Source organism: Malania oleifera, chromosome 2, assembly GCF_029873635.1.
Source record: "Malania oleifera isolate guangnan ecotype guangnan chromosome 2, ASM2987363v1, whole genome shotgun sequence".
In the NCBI taxonomy this organism is placed as follows: domain Eukaryota; kingdom Viridiplantae; phylum Streptophyta; class Magnoliopsida; order Santalales; family Ximeniaceae; genus Malania; species Malania oleifera.
Window position 1 is genome coordinate 98,118,415 of NC_080418.1, and position 16,318 is coordinate 98,134,732.

A 16,318-nucleotide genomic window follows, 5' to 3' on the forward strand; every position below is an offset into this window, starting at 1 on the left:
TGTGTTTAAAGGATTAAGAACCAAGTTGAACATGCTAGATATACATGCTCCAACTTGAGGGGGAGAGTTAAGACTACATTAGCTTAATTTTAAAAATTGAGAGATATTATTTCATGTATATATTTAGGTGATTTGTAATCCCTTCAATTAAGGGAATTAGTTGAGATCTTTTTTTTATTTTCCTGTAATTTAGGATGTTGATTTACTTTTGTAAACTTATATATAGCAATGAATTGGAAGGCACAATTTTTTTTCTGAAAACTTATTTTTATCAAGCAATGCCGTAAAAACACCTTTCTTCTTCTTCCTCTTCATTTTTTTTAACTGTTAGGAAACTTAAAGAAAAAGTATTTAATCACATCTACTTTGGATGCTCTTCACAAGTAAAAGTCAACTTGGATAAGCTCCTAACCCCTTACCCCTTCTATGGCTGGAATGAATTAAGATGGTAACCAGCAAGCTACATATGGCAACCCAATTTTGGGCTAATATTCTCAAGTCAAACCAAACTAGATTTCTCACAGTTCAGGCCTCCCCACATGATCAGAATTCAAACATGAGAGACCATTCTTTATTACAATCACTAAACCACAACAAGATATATAGGATCATAGTTGAATCAAATAGACATGTACCTCTGTTTGCAAGCGTTCCAAGATCCTTTCAAATCTCCGCTGAAACACTTCATTTACAACGGTGACTTTGTCGATGCCGAGATTTCTAAGAGAAGGTCGCCAGTCGACTGGGAAGCAGGAGACTGGGAAAGGAGTTCGATGGGGGTCACGAGTCCGCTAGGGCTTCGACCAAGCCTGAGACGTCTGACGAACAACACGTACTAGGCCGAGAGCAGTGGGAGATTGGGAGAGAGGTTCGCGGGAGTAGGAGCCAACTGAAGCAGGAGGGAAAAGCGAGGAGCAGGGGAAAGTATGGGAAAATATCCCACGCGAAGGGATAAGGGTTTTGGGCATTAGTGACGGTTTCAAAACCATCACTACTACTCTCCATCTAATATTTTTTAAAAAATGACATAACATTAGTAACAGTCCATAATTTGTCACTAATAAGGGACCAATGGTGACGAATTTGTAAATTCGTCATTAATACTATGAACATAAAATTTTTTATTTTTTTTAACAAAAGAAGTATTAGTGATGAATCTACAAATTCGTCACTATTGGTCCCTTATTAGTGACGAATTTACAACATTGTCAATAATACTATGAACTGAATTTTTTTTTATTTGTTTTAAAAAAATGTATTATTAGTGACATTTTCAAATCCGTTACTAATAAGGGACCAATAGTGACGAATTCATGAATTCGCCACTAATACTCTGAACTTAAAATTTTTAATTTTTTTAAAAACAGGAAGTATTAGTGGCGGTTCTTGACTCACTCGAAAAATGAGCAGCTCAAAAGTTATCCCAAGTATAGGAGTTATGTCGTGTAATATTAAGCCCAAGGGCTAGATCGTCTCCTCAAGGAATGCGTTTAATCTCAGATTTTACATCTTTCCAATCGAAATTAAAAAAGGTGCTGAACTCAATTCAGATTTGGGATCTCAAGATGATTCAATTTTAATTTTGACGAATTAGATGACATGTAATTTAAAAACCCTAATACTAACATTCACTAAATTAAAAAGCAAGAATGGAAACCCTAACCTACTTAAGGAAACACTGAAACATGCATTAATTAAAAATGGCAACTTCAAACAAGGAAATAGAGTATGCAATGGAAACTTAATCAAATACGCACATGCGCGCAATAAAAATTGGACCTTTAACACAAACACAGAACTCGAATTAAAATTAGACTATCAATCAACCTAAACAATAGCGTGACACAAGGAATAAAAACACGAACTTTGTATTTTATTTTAGTTTTCTATATATATATATATATATTTATCTTTATCTTAGACTTCATTAATTAAACACATAAAATCAATAAACTTGAATACTAAAAAGAACTATACTTGAAAGAGCATTTAACTAAATGATAAAGAATAAAAAAGAATAAAAAAAAAAGTCTTTAATAAAATCCAATGAGTAAAGACAAAATAACAATTAACATAAAGTAAATAAATAAATAAAAACAAGAAGAAGAAGAAGAAGAAGATGAGAGAGAGAGAGAGAGAGAGAGAGAGAGAGAGAGAGAGAGAGTAAGAGAAAACAGAGCATGGCCGAGAGGAGCTTGGATAGCTGTTGCAGCAGGGAGCTGGCTGGTCTTGCAGAGGCTGTCGCGGCTGTGCTCAGGTTGAAGAAGCTGCAGGGGTAGCTGGCTGAGGCTTCAGGTGTGTGGAGGTTGCAGCAGCAAATCATGGAGCTGAGGCTGTTGCTGCTGTGTTGCTGGTTTTGGACGAGAAGGCTGCTGCTGTGTTGCTATTTTTGGACGAGAAGGCTGCTGCTGTGTTGCTATTTTTGGATAGCAGAGAACTACTGTGGAGGAACAGGGGGCTGAGGAGGTCTTGCAGCAGCAGGCTTGGTTGATCTTTGTTGCTGCGGCGGAGCTGGTGCATGCTGTTTGGCCGGATGTTGCAAAGACACGAAGATTAACCGAAAGGGAGAGAGTGAGAATAAGATGATGAGAGATTGGAGAGAGAAGAGGAGCAGGGATGAGTTGAACTGGGAAAGAGAGAGGCTACAAGAAATTAAAGAAAACAGGGGAGGAAAGAAAGGGAAACAGAGAAGGGCAAAGCGGCAATTGAAAGAGAAAAAAAAAAAACAAACCAAAGGAGAAGAAGAGAAGAGGAGAAGAAGAAGAACAAGAAGAGAGGAGCAGAGGCAGCGTGAGAGAGAGAAGGTTGCACTGGATTAGGGATTTAAAAAGAGAAAAAAGAAGAAGCCCTACCCAATTAGCCTACCTGACCCGGCTATGCATGGCCGGGTCACATCAACTATCCATTTTTTTAATTTTTTTCTTTCATTTTATTTGTTCTCTGTTTGTTGCAAATTCTGTTCTTCTGGAGCCCGTATCTTACAAAACTAAAAACATAGAAGTTGTATATGATCCTTTCCTCTTTCTCCAGAAATTTGAATCGTCTCGATCGGAACTCGAATAGAAAAGTTATGCACAAAATACAAACAGGTGTCGGTTTTGATTCCCCGGAATTTTCTTGCGACAAAAAATTACCAAAACTTCATAAATAGTGCAATAAAGTTCAAGAATGATGATTTTGGCATTTTATTAAAATATTGGACAATTTTAGACATTTAATTAAAAATATAAACCGTAAAGCTCCGGTTAAACGTCCAATTACGCAGTTTCGGTGCGTAATCATACCCCCCAACTAACGTTTTGCTAGTCTCTAGCAAATGACGTGAATGAATCTCAGGGTGGTGTCTACAACTACATACTCCAGTGATCATGAAATCAATGCACATGCGATATAACTATACCACTTCACATACAAGAACATAACTGAATTTCACACAAGCTCGTTCATATTCAATGCACACGACTCCAAAGCACGTCACTCATGCAAGTTTCATCGTTTATATGTGATTTGAGAGTAGGATACTCACATGAAGTTAATCAGTGGCACATTTAGAGTTAATGCAATCATATAAGTTCGAGTATAAACAAGTAAACTCTCGAGGTGTGTGTGATATATGTGACTTAGTACACCTAGGACGCCAGTGGACACCTACAAAACGGTCGCTTTAACTCGGCCTAACTGGTATACCCTCAAGAACACTCAAAGAAAATGGGTTCACTCGTCATATGTGAGGAGGAGTGTCGCGATCAAACATCCCACATATTAAAAGGAACAACGCTAAGTATATGGAGTGGACTAGTCTGGAAAGGATCTAGCCTATCTATGAGGTGTCGGGTCCTTCACCCTAGCATCTTCTCACTTACTCGCCATATCCAACTGAGACCACCCTACATCAACTCATTCACAAACTTGTCGTGAATAAATCTGAGGCATTAACCGGTTGAAGCATCTTCATACGTGGAAAATATGTGTCATCCTTGTGATATGTATTTGGACCGGCATTGACATTTCATTTCATGTGCATGTGTATTGCTTGTTCTTTTTCCTGCTCATTCTTTATTTTCTGTCTTTCCTTTAGCAATAAGGACAATCAGAACACTTCTTTTGTAATCTTCATACCATCAATGGGAATTGAGCTCGAATAGGAGTTCATGAACTAAGTCTATCTCTAGGGGTGGCTCAGCCTTCACATCTTGAGTAGGCTACAAGACCTAGGTTTCTATCTCCCCACTAGGTGTCACCTCTAGGCTAGCAAATCAAAAACAGAGACTAGTGTACAAAGGAATCAACTAGAAAAAGAGAATTGAGTTCCATGAACTCTGATTTGATATTAACGCTCAAAAGGACGATAAATAGCTCAAGGATATCTCACAAGGTGTCATAGTCGCCACGGGTGTTCTCTCAATGCTCACAGGAAACCCTAAGTGCAATGAATCACGTGAATGTGTTTATTCAGTCTCGTAAGATGCATGTAGATATAGGAAATTATATAGTCAAATTAACACGAATGTACTACCAATCGATTCTTTATGGAGTCATAAGATCATATAAAGAGAAAACTACGCATGACTGACTCAAGTGTGTCATTCTTAAGTTTTACGCAAGTAAGTGAAAGGTATACACAGTGTTAAGCATGACATAGTGCAATGTAATTCCTCAGTGCTCTTCTTTTCTTTCTCTCTTTTTGATTTTTTTGTTTGTTGTTTTTTTTCTTTTTTTTATATATTAAAAACTTGGTACGTGTACGTGCACAGTGTTACATGCGAATGTTCACCCCCCCCCCAACTAAAGTGGAATATTGTCCTCAATGTGAAAGTGCAGGGGAAATAAAATTGTGCATGGTAAACAACTAATGGAAAGTACTACTGACTAATGTAACAAGAAAGAAAAGGGAAAAACACAGTTAAAACAAATAAACGAAAAAAAAAATAAAAATAAAAATAAAAATAAAACAATAGCATAGAAAGGTCAGAAGACTCCCCTAGGGTCTTGCAGAAGCAAGACCTCTTTGTCGACATCAAATGGGGTCATGAAAGGCTTTGGGCGCTTTCCATTGACTGTGAAACAGTTGCCATTCTTCGGATTTACAATCTCTACCGCACCATGAGAATGAACCTTTTTCAACAATATATGGACCACCCCATCGGGATTTCAATTTCCCAGGAAACACATGCAGTCGGGAGTCATAGAGTAGCACTTGTTGAGAAGGAAAAAGTTGTTTTTCTTTATGTTCCTATCATGTAGCAACTTCATCCGCTCCTTAGCCTAACGAGCATTATCATAAGCGTCCCTTCGAGATTCTTCAAGCTCGCATACCTGCAATTTTCTTAAACCTGTGGCATCATCAAGTGAAAGGTTAATCTGTTTGATAGCCCATAATGCACGATGCTGAATTTCAACAGGTAAATGACACGCCTTACCGTATACTAACCTGTAGGGAGACATCCCTAAGTTTGTCTTGAAAGCTGTTCGATAGGCCCAAAGTGCGTCAACAAGTTTTTCTGACCAGTCCTTACGGTTAGGACGCACGGTTTTCTCAAGTATCGTTTTGATCTCTCTATTGGCCAATTCAGCTTGACCATTGGTCTGAGGGTGGTGAGGGGCAGAGACTTTGTGGGTTACACCATATTTTTGCATGAGTTTTTCAAAAGGTTTGTTACAGAAATGGGACCCTCCATCACTAAGGATTGCCTTGGGCATGCCAAAGCGTGCAAATAACTCTTTGAGAAAAAGTATGACAACCTTGTGGTCATTGGTTCGACAAGTTATGGCCTCCACCCATTTAGAAACATAGTTCACAGCGACCAAAATGTAAGAATGCCCAAAAGAAATGGGGAAAGGTCCCATAAAATCAATACCCCAACAATCAAAAATCTCAAGAGTCAATATGGGGGACATAGGCATTTCATTCTTGGTAGTAATTTTTCCTAATTTTTGACAGGCCTCACATGCTTTACAAAAATTTTCAACATCTTTAAACATGGTGGGCCAGTAGAGTCCACTTTGTAATATTTTTGAAACAGTTTTCTTAGCAGCAAAGTGGCCTCCACAGATCCCACCATGGCAAAAATGCATCATAGAATTAAATTCATCATCTGGAACACATCTACGCACTAATTGGTCAGAACAATATTTGAACAGGTATGGATTATCAAAATAATAATGTCTTACCTCAGCTAGGAACTTACGCTTGTCCTGGGTGAGACAATGGTCTGGCATCCGGTCGGTGACGAGATAATTCACAATGTCGGCGAACCATGGAGCGCGTGACACAGCAAAGAGACGTTCATCAGGAAATTCGTCATTCAAGGGAGGGGACACCAGTACCTCGGGTAGCTGCAATCGAGAAAGATGGTCAGCTACAACGTTTTCCACGCCCTTTTTATCGCGTATGGTGATATCGAATTCCTGGAGGAGTAGAATCCACCTGATCAATCTGGGCTTTGCCTCCTTTTTTGCTAATAAATATTTTAAAGCAGAGTGTTTAGTAAAAATAATGACAGGTGCACCAATAACATAAGAGCGAAATTTTTCTAAAGCAAAAACAACAGCTAGCAATTCCTTCTTAGTGGTAGTATAATTTCTCTGAGCATCATTGAAAGTTCGACTGGCATAATAAATAACCGACGGCTTGTTATCAATTCGTTGACCTAGAATAGCACCAAGAGCGTAGTCGTTAGCGTCGGTCATGATCTCAAATGGCAAGTCCCACCGAGGAGGTTGCATGATAGGCGCAATAGTCAAATGTCGCTTTAGTGTTTCAAAGGCCTGTTGACAATCATCAGTCCACAAAAATTCAGTTTCATTTTGCAACAAGGTACATAATGGTTTAGCAATACTACTGAAACCCTCAATAAAACGTCTATAGAACCCGGCATGACCAAGGAAGGAGCGAATATCCCGGACTGTCTTAGGGATAGGTAACTGAGAAATCAGCTCTACCTTGGCCCTGTCAACTTCTATACCACGCTCAGAAACCAAATGTCCAAGTACTAAACCACTACGTACCATAAATTGACATTTTTCCCAGTTTAGAAGTAAATTCTTTTCCTCACATCTTTTCAAAATCGCAATTAAATGTGTCAAACAATGATCAAAAGACTTACCAAACACAGAAAAGTCTTCCATAAAAGTTTCGCACATATCATCTAACATATCAGAGAAAATACTCATCATACAGCGTTGGAAAGTAGCAGGGGCATTGCATAGACCGAATGGCATTCTGCGGAAAGCAAAGGTGCCAAAGGGACAAGTGAAGGTAGTCTTCTCTTGGTCCTCAGGTGCTACGGCAATTTGATAGTAACTAGAAAATCCATCCAAGAAACAATAAAAAGAATTACCAGCTACTTTCTCTAATATCTGATCTAGGAAAGGTAACGGGAAATGATCTTTTCGGCTAACCGAATTCAATTTACGATAATCAATGCACATTCTCCAACCCATTACTTTCCTAGATGGGATCAATTCTCCATTAGCATTTTCAATGACAATCAAACCAGATTTTTTTGGAACTACCTGTGTTGGGCTTACCCATTTGCTGTCGGAGATCGAATAGATGATGTCAGCAGCTAACAATTTCAGCACTTCATTTTTTACCACCTCTTTCATGGCTGGATTCAGCCTCCTTTGTGCATCTCGAACTGGTTTAGCGTCTCCTTTGAGGAAGATGTTATGAGTGCAAATGGAAGGGTCGATACCCTTGATGTCAACAATAGTCCATCCAATCGCTCCTCGATGCTCTCGAAGTACCTGCAATAATTTAGTTTCCTGTTCATGAGTAAGGTGTGAAGAAATTACCACAGGGAATGTGCCGTCTACTAGACCCAAGAAGGCATATTTCAGCTCAGCAGGCAATGGTTTCAACTCAAGTGTTGGAATTTTTTCTGCGGACGACTTTAGAATTTCTGGTAGGTCAATGGCCTCAAATGTAGGTTTACGCCAACTACTTGTATAACTCGCATCAAACATATGAGGACCACTATCTGGGATCTGCTCCTCTGATTCTAGTAATAATTCATCAATCCCTTCAAACTGTGCAAAAGAGTCATTTTCAAGTGCGGCATCGACATCGAGTACCGACAGTAGCTCTGAAGTGTCAAAGTCATCTATCACATCAATTGCATGAGTATCTGCGTCATCACACCCACTTGACATCCTATGAGCATTAAAAACATTCATTTCCAGTGTTATGTTCCCAAATGTGAGCTTCAGGACTCCGCTCCGACAGTTAATCAGGGCGTTTGAAGTAGCAAGGAATGGTCGCCCCAAAATGACAGGAGCCTGATAAATGGTGGAAACAGGCTACTGCATATCCAAAACAACGAAATCCACGGGATAGTAAAATTTGTCAACCTGAACCAAAACATCGTCAACGATACCTCGTGGAGCCTTTACAGATATGTCTGCCAACTGTAGCATCATAGTAGTTCTCTTCAATTCACCTAAACCTAGCTGGTCATATAATGAAGACGGAAGCAGATTCACACTACTCCCTAGGTCAAGTAGAGCTCTCCCGATACGAGATTCACCAATCATAATAGGTATCATGGGGGAGCCAGGATCTCTAAGTTTTTGTGGAGTCTGACTAAGAATCAATGCACTGACCTGCTCAGTTAAGAAAGCCTTTTTCTTCACGTTCAGTTTCCTTTTTACGGTGCAAAGGTCTTTCAGGAATTTTGCATATGCAGGGATCTGTTGTATGGCATCTAAGAGTGGAATATTTATTTTTACCTGCTTGAATATCTCTTGAATCTCCGTATGATACTTGTTCTTTTGGCCAAATGTCAAACGCTGAGGGTATGGTACCACAGGTTGGTATTCCTTAACTAGCTCATCCTCTTTATTATCTATCTTTGTTAAACTTTAGCTGGCCTCGTCTGATTTTTCTTTTCCTTTATCTGTCTTATTTGTCACCTCAGGTGTCGGCGTGGTTGTTTGTTGGTCTGTGGCCATTTCAGGACAGGGAACTTCCTTTCCACTTCGCAAAGTAATAACTGCTTTTGCTGACTCAAACGCATCCCCTGAAACATTGTGCACTGACTGTTGTGGTTGTCTATATACCTGGGGATTAGGCTGAGTTTGTGCAGGGAATTTTCCTTTTTCCAGGGTATTGAGCTGTGTACTCATCTTGCTTATGGCATCTTTCAGTTCTCCATTGGTCGTAACTTGCATTTGCATGAATTGCTGGAGCATGGTTGCCACCTGCGCTATACTATCATCTGAAGCTTTCTTTACTGGAATGGGAACTAACGGTGGTTGGAATCCTGGTGGTGTATAGTTCCAAGAAAACTGTTACGGTTGATATTGCGGTGGAGGAGCTACGACTGGATTGTATGTTGGTTGCGGAGGCGGTGCAAATGATTGAGGCGCCTGCTGATACCGTGAAGATGATGGACCAGGCTGATCATTTCTCCATTGGAGGTTTGGATGATTCCGCCACCCCGGATTGTAAGTATTTGAGAGCGGCTGATTCTGCGTCTTGTTAACCCAATTTGCCGATGACACCTGATCAGATCTACTTTCTTGCAACACAGGTAAGAATTGACAATCCTGAGGTCTGTGGTTTGAAGTCTCACAAATCGTGCAAATCTCAGCTTTCGACTTTTCGGATTCCATGACTTCCAATTTTTTAGATAACGCAGCTACAAGGGCCTGTAAGCTAGTGTCCTCTTTGACCTCATATCTGCCCCCGCCACTGATTGCTCGGATAGGTTGGGCAGCTATCGGCACCCGTTCTGGTCGTGCGTTCCACTGCTGGGCACTCTCAGCAAGATAGTCTAAAAATGATAAGCCCTCGTCTGGTTCCTTACAGAAGAACATCCCATTGCACATAGACTGGACAAATTGTTTGCACACAGGGGTTAAAGCAGTAAAAAAATAATTCACTAACCTCCACGATTCGAAACCATGGTGCGGGCATATGTTCATCAAGTCCTTGAATCTCTCCCAACATGCTTGGAATGTCTCGCCATCTTTTTGCATGAACTGACTGATCTGCTCTTGTAGGTATTGAGTTCTCTGAAGAGGAAAAAATTTATGTAAGAACTCACGCTGCATTTCAGCCCAACTAGTAATAGAGTTAGGGCGCAAAGAATTAAACCAGATTTTTGCCCTGTCTTTTAGAGAAAAGGGGAACAAACGCAGTTTAATGTATTCATCAGTCCCAGCCCTATTAATGAAAGTGGTGCAAACCATCTCAAAGTCTGTCAAGTGTTGGTACGGACTCTCAGAGTCCATCCCGTGAAATTGGGGAATCATAGATAACATGCCATGCTTAAGAGTGAAATTCGGGGCATCCTGGGGCAACACAATGCATGAAGGTGTAGATGTGCGTGCAGGCTGTAGAAAATCTTCAAGTGTACGTGGTGCATGTGCAGCCATAGCTTCTTCAAAATAATTGCCAAACAGATTATTCAGTTCAAATTCAGAATCACTCGTAGGACTAACAGGTGAATAGTCAAACTCAGTGCTATGTGTATCCTTACTAGTGCTAGGTGAAAGTCTACACAATCGATTCGAATTATCTTGAACCCAGGGCATCAAACATCACAATCGCCAATAGAAATCCACTAACACGGCAACAGACAAAATTTTTTTTTCAATTTCTCAATTTTCAATTTTTTTCATTTTTTTTTTCTATTTAATAAAAGAAAAGCAAAAAATAATTGGGAAAACGCAAAATTTGAAATTAAAACTGGCAATTCCCCGGCAACGGCACCAAAAACTTGACTCACTCGAAAAATGAGCAGCTCGAAAGCTATCCCAAGTATAGGAGTTATGTCGTGTAATATTAAGCCCAAGGGCTAGATCGTCTCCTCAGGGAATGCGTTTAATCTCATATTTTACGTCTTTCCAATCGAAATTAAAAAAGGTACTGAACTCAGTTCAGATTTGGGATCTCAAGATGATTCAATTTTAATTCTGACGAATTAGATGACATGTAATTTAAAAACCCTAATACTAACATTCACTAAATTAAAAAGTAAGAATGGAAACCCTAACCTACTTAAGGAAACACTGAAACATGCATTAATTAAAAATGGCAACTTCAAACAAGGAAATAGAGTATGCAATGGAAACTTAATCAAATACGCACACGCGCGCAATAAAAATTGGACCTTTAACACAAACACAGAACTCGAATTAAAATTAGACTATCAATCAACCTAAACAATAGCGTGACACAAGGAATAAAAACACGAACTTTGTATTTTATTTTAGTTTCATATATATATATATATATATATTTTTATCTTTATCTTAGACTTCATTAATTAAACACATAAAATCAATAAACTTTAATACTAAAAAGAACTATACTTGAAAGAGCATTTAACTAAATGATAAAGAATAAAAAAGAATAAAAAAAAAAGTCTTTAATAAAATCCAATGAGTAAAGACAAAATAACAATTAACATAAAGTAAATAAATAAATAAAAACAAGAAGAAGAAGAAGATGAGAGAGAGAGAGAGAGAGAGAGAGAGAGAGAGAGAGAGTAAGAGAAAACAGAGCATGGCCGAGAGGAGCTTGGATAGCTGTTGCAGCAGGGAGCTGGCTGGTCTTGCAGAGGCTGTCGCGGCTGTGCTCGGGTTGAAGAAGCTGCAGGGGTAGCTGGCCGAGGCTTCGGGTGTGTGGAGGTTGCAGCAGCAAATCATGGAGCTGAGGCTGTTGCTGCTATGTTGCTGGTTTTGGACGAGAAGGCTGCTGCTGTGTTGCTGTTTTTGGACGAGAAGGCTGCTGCTGTGTTGCTATTTTTGGATAGCAGAGAACTGCTGTGGAGGAACAGGGGGCTGAGGAGGTCTTGCAGCAGCAGGCTTGGTTGATCTTTGTTGCTGCGGCGGAGCTGGTGCACGCTGTTTGGCCGGATGTTGCAAAGACACGAAGATTAACCGAAAGGGAGAGAGTGAGAATAAGATGATGAGAGATTGGAGAGAGAAGAGGAGCAGGGATGAGTGGAACTGGGAAAGAGAGAGGCTACAAGAAATTAAAGAAAATAGGGGAGGAAAGAAAGGGAAACAGAGAAGGGCAAAGCGGCAATTGAAAGAGAAAAAAAAACAAACCAAAGGAGAAGAAGAGAAAAGGAGAAGAAGAAGAACAAGAAGCGAGGAGCAGAGGCAGTGTGAGAGAGAGGAGGCTGCGCTGGAGGAGGGATTTAAAAATATAAAAAAGAAGAAGCCTTACCCAATTAGCCTACCCGACCCGGCTATGCATGGCCGGGTCACATCAACTATCCATTTTTTTAATTTTTTTTCTTTCATTTTATTTGTTCTTTGTTTGTTGCAAATTCTGCTCTTCTAGAGCCCGTATCTCATAAAACTCAAAATATAAAAGTTGTAGATAATCCTTATCTCTTTCTCTAGAAATTTGAATCGTCTTGATCGGAGCTTGGACGGAAAAGTTATGTACAAAATACAAACAGGTGTCGGTTTTGATTCCCGGGAATTTTCCTGCGACAAAAAATTACCAAAACTTCATAAATAGTGCAATAAAGTTCAAAAATGATGATTTTGGCATTTTATTAAAATATTGGACAATTTTGGACATTTAATTAAAAATATAAACCGTAGAGCTCGGGTTAAACGTCCAATTACGCAGTTTCGGTTTGTAATCAGTTCTCTAATCCGTCACTAATAATAGGCCAATAGTGACGAATTTGTAAATTCGTCACTAATGCTCTGAACTCAAATTTTTTTATTTTTATTTTACAAAAAGTGAAGTATTAGTGACGGTTGTCAAATCCTTCACTAATAATGACCAATAGTGATGATTTTTGTAACTCGTCACTAATTCTTTGAACTTAAACCCTTAACTAAAGTTTTTATATATTCATAAATATTAGTAGTGACAGTTGGCTAAACGTCACTAATAAATGACTTTTAGTGACGAGTTTAATTCGTCACTAATACCATAAAATTGTCGCTAATATTTTTTCGAAAAAAATTTCACGCAAAAATTGTTTACCGCGCAGTTTTAATGACGAAAATATTAGTGACGGTTTTAAAACCGTCACTAATAGTGTTGTATTAGTTACTGCTGCTAAAACCATCACTAATGCGTACACTATTAATGACGATTTTGAAGAACTGTGACTAATACAACACTAAAACCGTCACTAATACTTGCGTCACAAAAACCTATTTTTTTGTAGTGTCTTTAGGTAGTTCTAGATTTTCAATAATGTTTTCATTTGAAGTTTCATTATTATTTTCTTCTTTTATTTCAAGATCTTCTTTTTTTTATGGAATATCTTCTTTTTCATCAATCTTAATTTTATTTTCATAATTGTTTGACTCATCAAATGTTATGTATATTGATTCAATGATAGTAAGAGTTCCTCTATTATAAACCCTATAGACTTTGCTATTTGTAGAGTAGTCTAAAAAGTTACCTTCATTAGATTTTGCATCAAACTTTCCTAAATCATCTTTAGTGTTAAGGATAAAACATTTGCATCCAAATACATGAAAGTAGGAGATATTAGGTTTTCTACCTTTGCATAGTTCATACGGTGTTTTGTTTATACTTGATCTTATAGACACCTTATTTACAATATAACATGTTGTATTTATAGCTTCAGCCCAAAAGTATTTAGGTAGGTTATTTTCGTTTATCATCGTTCTTGCCATTTCTTGTAGGGTTCTATTTTTTATTTCTACAACTCCAATTTGTTGTGGAGTTCTAGGTGCTAAGAAATTATGATTTATTCCATATTCATTACAAAATTTATCAACCTCTTTGTTTCTAAACTCCCTACCTTGATCACTTCTAAAACTTGTTACATTATAGCCCTTTTCATTTTGTAATTTCTTACATAAGGTAATTAACATGTCACAAGCTTCATCTTTATTTGCTAGGAATAATACCCAAGTGAATCTTGAATAATCATCCACTATTACAAAAGCATATTGTTTTCCTCCTAAGTTTAAGGTTCTAGTTTGGCCAAATAAGTCTAGGTGTAATAGTTCCTGGGGTCTTTTTGTAGATATATACCTTTTCTTTTTAAAGCTTGTTTTAACTTGCTTTCCCTTTTGGCATGCATCACACATCTTGTCTTTTATAAATTTGGTATTTGGTAATCCTTTTACAAGATTTTTCTTTGATAATTTGGATAATAGGTCCATGCTAGCATGTCCTAATTTCCAATGCCATAGCAAACTTATTTCATTTATGGCTGCCAAACAAGTTACGTTTTGATTCATTAGATTCTCAAGGTTTATACAATAAACATTATTTATCCTATGAGCTATAAACAAGATTTTATTTTCTTTAGGATTTTGGATAACACATTTTTCTTTCTTAAAAGTTATTTCAAACCCTTTATCACTCAATTGGCTAATTCTTAAAAGATTGTGTTTTAAACCTTCTACTAATAACACATTATTAATAGTAATAGAAGGTTCTCTACCTATTCTCCCGATGCCAATGATCTTACCTTTGGCATTGTCGCTGAAGGTGACATATCCTCCATCCTTTTGTTTTAGAGAAATAAATTTGGTCGTATCGCCGGTCATGTGTCTTGAACACCCGCTGTCCAAGTACCACTTGTCCGTTGACGATGTTGTCCTAAAACATACCTACAATGGAGGATCCATTGTGTTAGTCTTTGGAACCCAAATTATTTTAACTTTATTTGTTTTGTTGTTAGTTCCATTATTAACTTTCCATTCTCCTTGTACTTTAACATACTTCCTTTTTAGTGGGCAATCAAACATTACGTGACCTTTAGTCTTGCACATATAGTAAGTAGTGTGTTCATGTTTGTTGTTTGAGGAAGTGCTAGCAGAGTGCTTGGCTTCCTTGATGAAGTATCCCATGTATAATTTCTTATTCTTTTTATTTGTTTTACCATTATAACCTATTCTTTCTTTATTCCCATGTAGTCTTTGCTGTCCAATCATCTTTTCAAAATTATCTTTACCTTTAGTAAAGTTATATATAATTTTTTCTTTATCCTCCACTAATTTCTTAAGTTCATTTACTTCTAAATCCTTTTTATTCAAGTTTTCTTTATGAGTTTGCCTAACTCTTGAGTTACTTTACTTACTTCCTCTAACTTCTCAATACAAGAGTCTTTTTCTTTTTCAATGGTTTTGAATGATTCAAGTTGTTTCAATAGTTCTTTATTTTGATCCTTCAAAATTATATTTCTTTTGGAAATTTTTATGAATCTTTTATGTAGGGAGAACAATTCAGCTTGTAATTTCTTGTATGAGGGCACGCTATCATATGACTCATCACAAGATTCATTGCAAGATTCTGTTGAAGAGTAGTAGGAATTTACCTCTTCATCATTCGCCATGAAGCATATGTTTGCCATCTCTTGTCCACCTAATTCGTTTTCCATTTTGCTGAAGCTTGAGTCATCCCAAGTGGCCTTCATAGCTTCCTTCTTTTTCTTCTTGTCTTTCTTGAGCAATGGGCAGTCTGGTTTGATATGCCCTGGTTTCTTACAGTGATAGCATATTGGAGGTTCATTTTTACTTTTATTTTCTTTTCTACTTGATTCTCCTTTTTCAATTTTTCTTTTGTTGAACTTTCTAGGAAATCTTTTATTCCTTCTATAAAACTTACCTAGTCTCTTAGTGATGAATGTTAATTCATCTTGATCTAAGTCACTTATTTCACTTTCTTCTTCACTTGAGCTTTGGCTAGATGCTTTTAGTGTAATAGATTTCTTATGCTTTGGTTCATGATTTCTTTCTTTTAGAGTCATTTCATAGGTAATGAGTGAACCTATAAGTTCATCTAAGGAAGTGGTCTTAAGGTTTCTTCCTTTGGTAATTGTTGTAGCCTTTGGTTCCCATATGGAGGGCAGGCCTCTCAAAATTTTCCTAATCATTTCATAAGTGGTATAAGTTTTTCCTAAAGCACTTAAGGAATTGATTATGTGGGTGAATCTTGTGTACATACTTGATATTTTTTCATCTGTATTCATCTTGAATACTTCATACTTGCTTGTTAACATGTCTATCATATTGTCCCTAACATCAATAGTTCCTTCATATGTGACTTCTAATTTGTCTCATATTTCTTTATCCATTTTACAAGTCATGACCCTATTAAATTCGTTAGCATCTAAAGCACAATACAAAGCATATATTGCACTCGAATTTATTTGAAGCATTTTATAATCTGAATCCATCATATCCTTTTTCTCTTTTGGAATCTGTTTTCCATCTACTATTTTAGTGGGAATAAGGACTCCATCCATGACTACTTCCCATGCTTTCCAATCCATGTGTTGGAGGTACATTTGCATTCTCTTTTTCCAAAAGGTGTAGTTGTGTTCACAAAATATTGGTGGACGAGTTAAGGATT

General features: G+C 37.7%; 1 non-coding gene across 1 annotated transcript; it reads left to right on the plus strand.

Annotated features, from left to right (window-relative positions):
* The first annotated feature begins 9,901 nt into the window (after nt 1-9,901).
* On the plus strand, nt 9,902-10,009 carry LOC131149973 (small nucleolar RNA R71). Its single transcript, XR_009135361.1, has one exon. It is a non-coding gene; the product is annotated as a small nucleolar RNA R71 (small nucleolar RNA).
* Nucleotides 10,010-16,318: the final 6,309 nt, after the last annotated feature.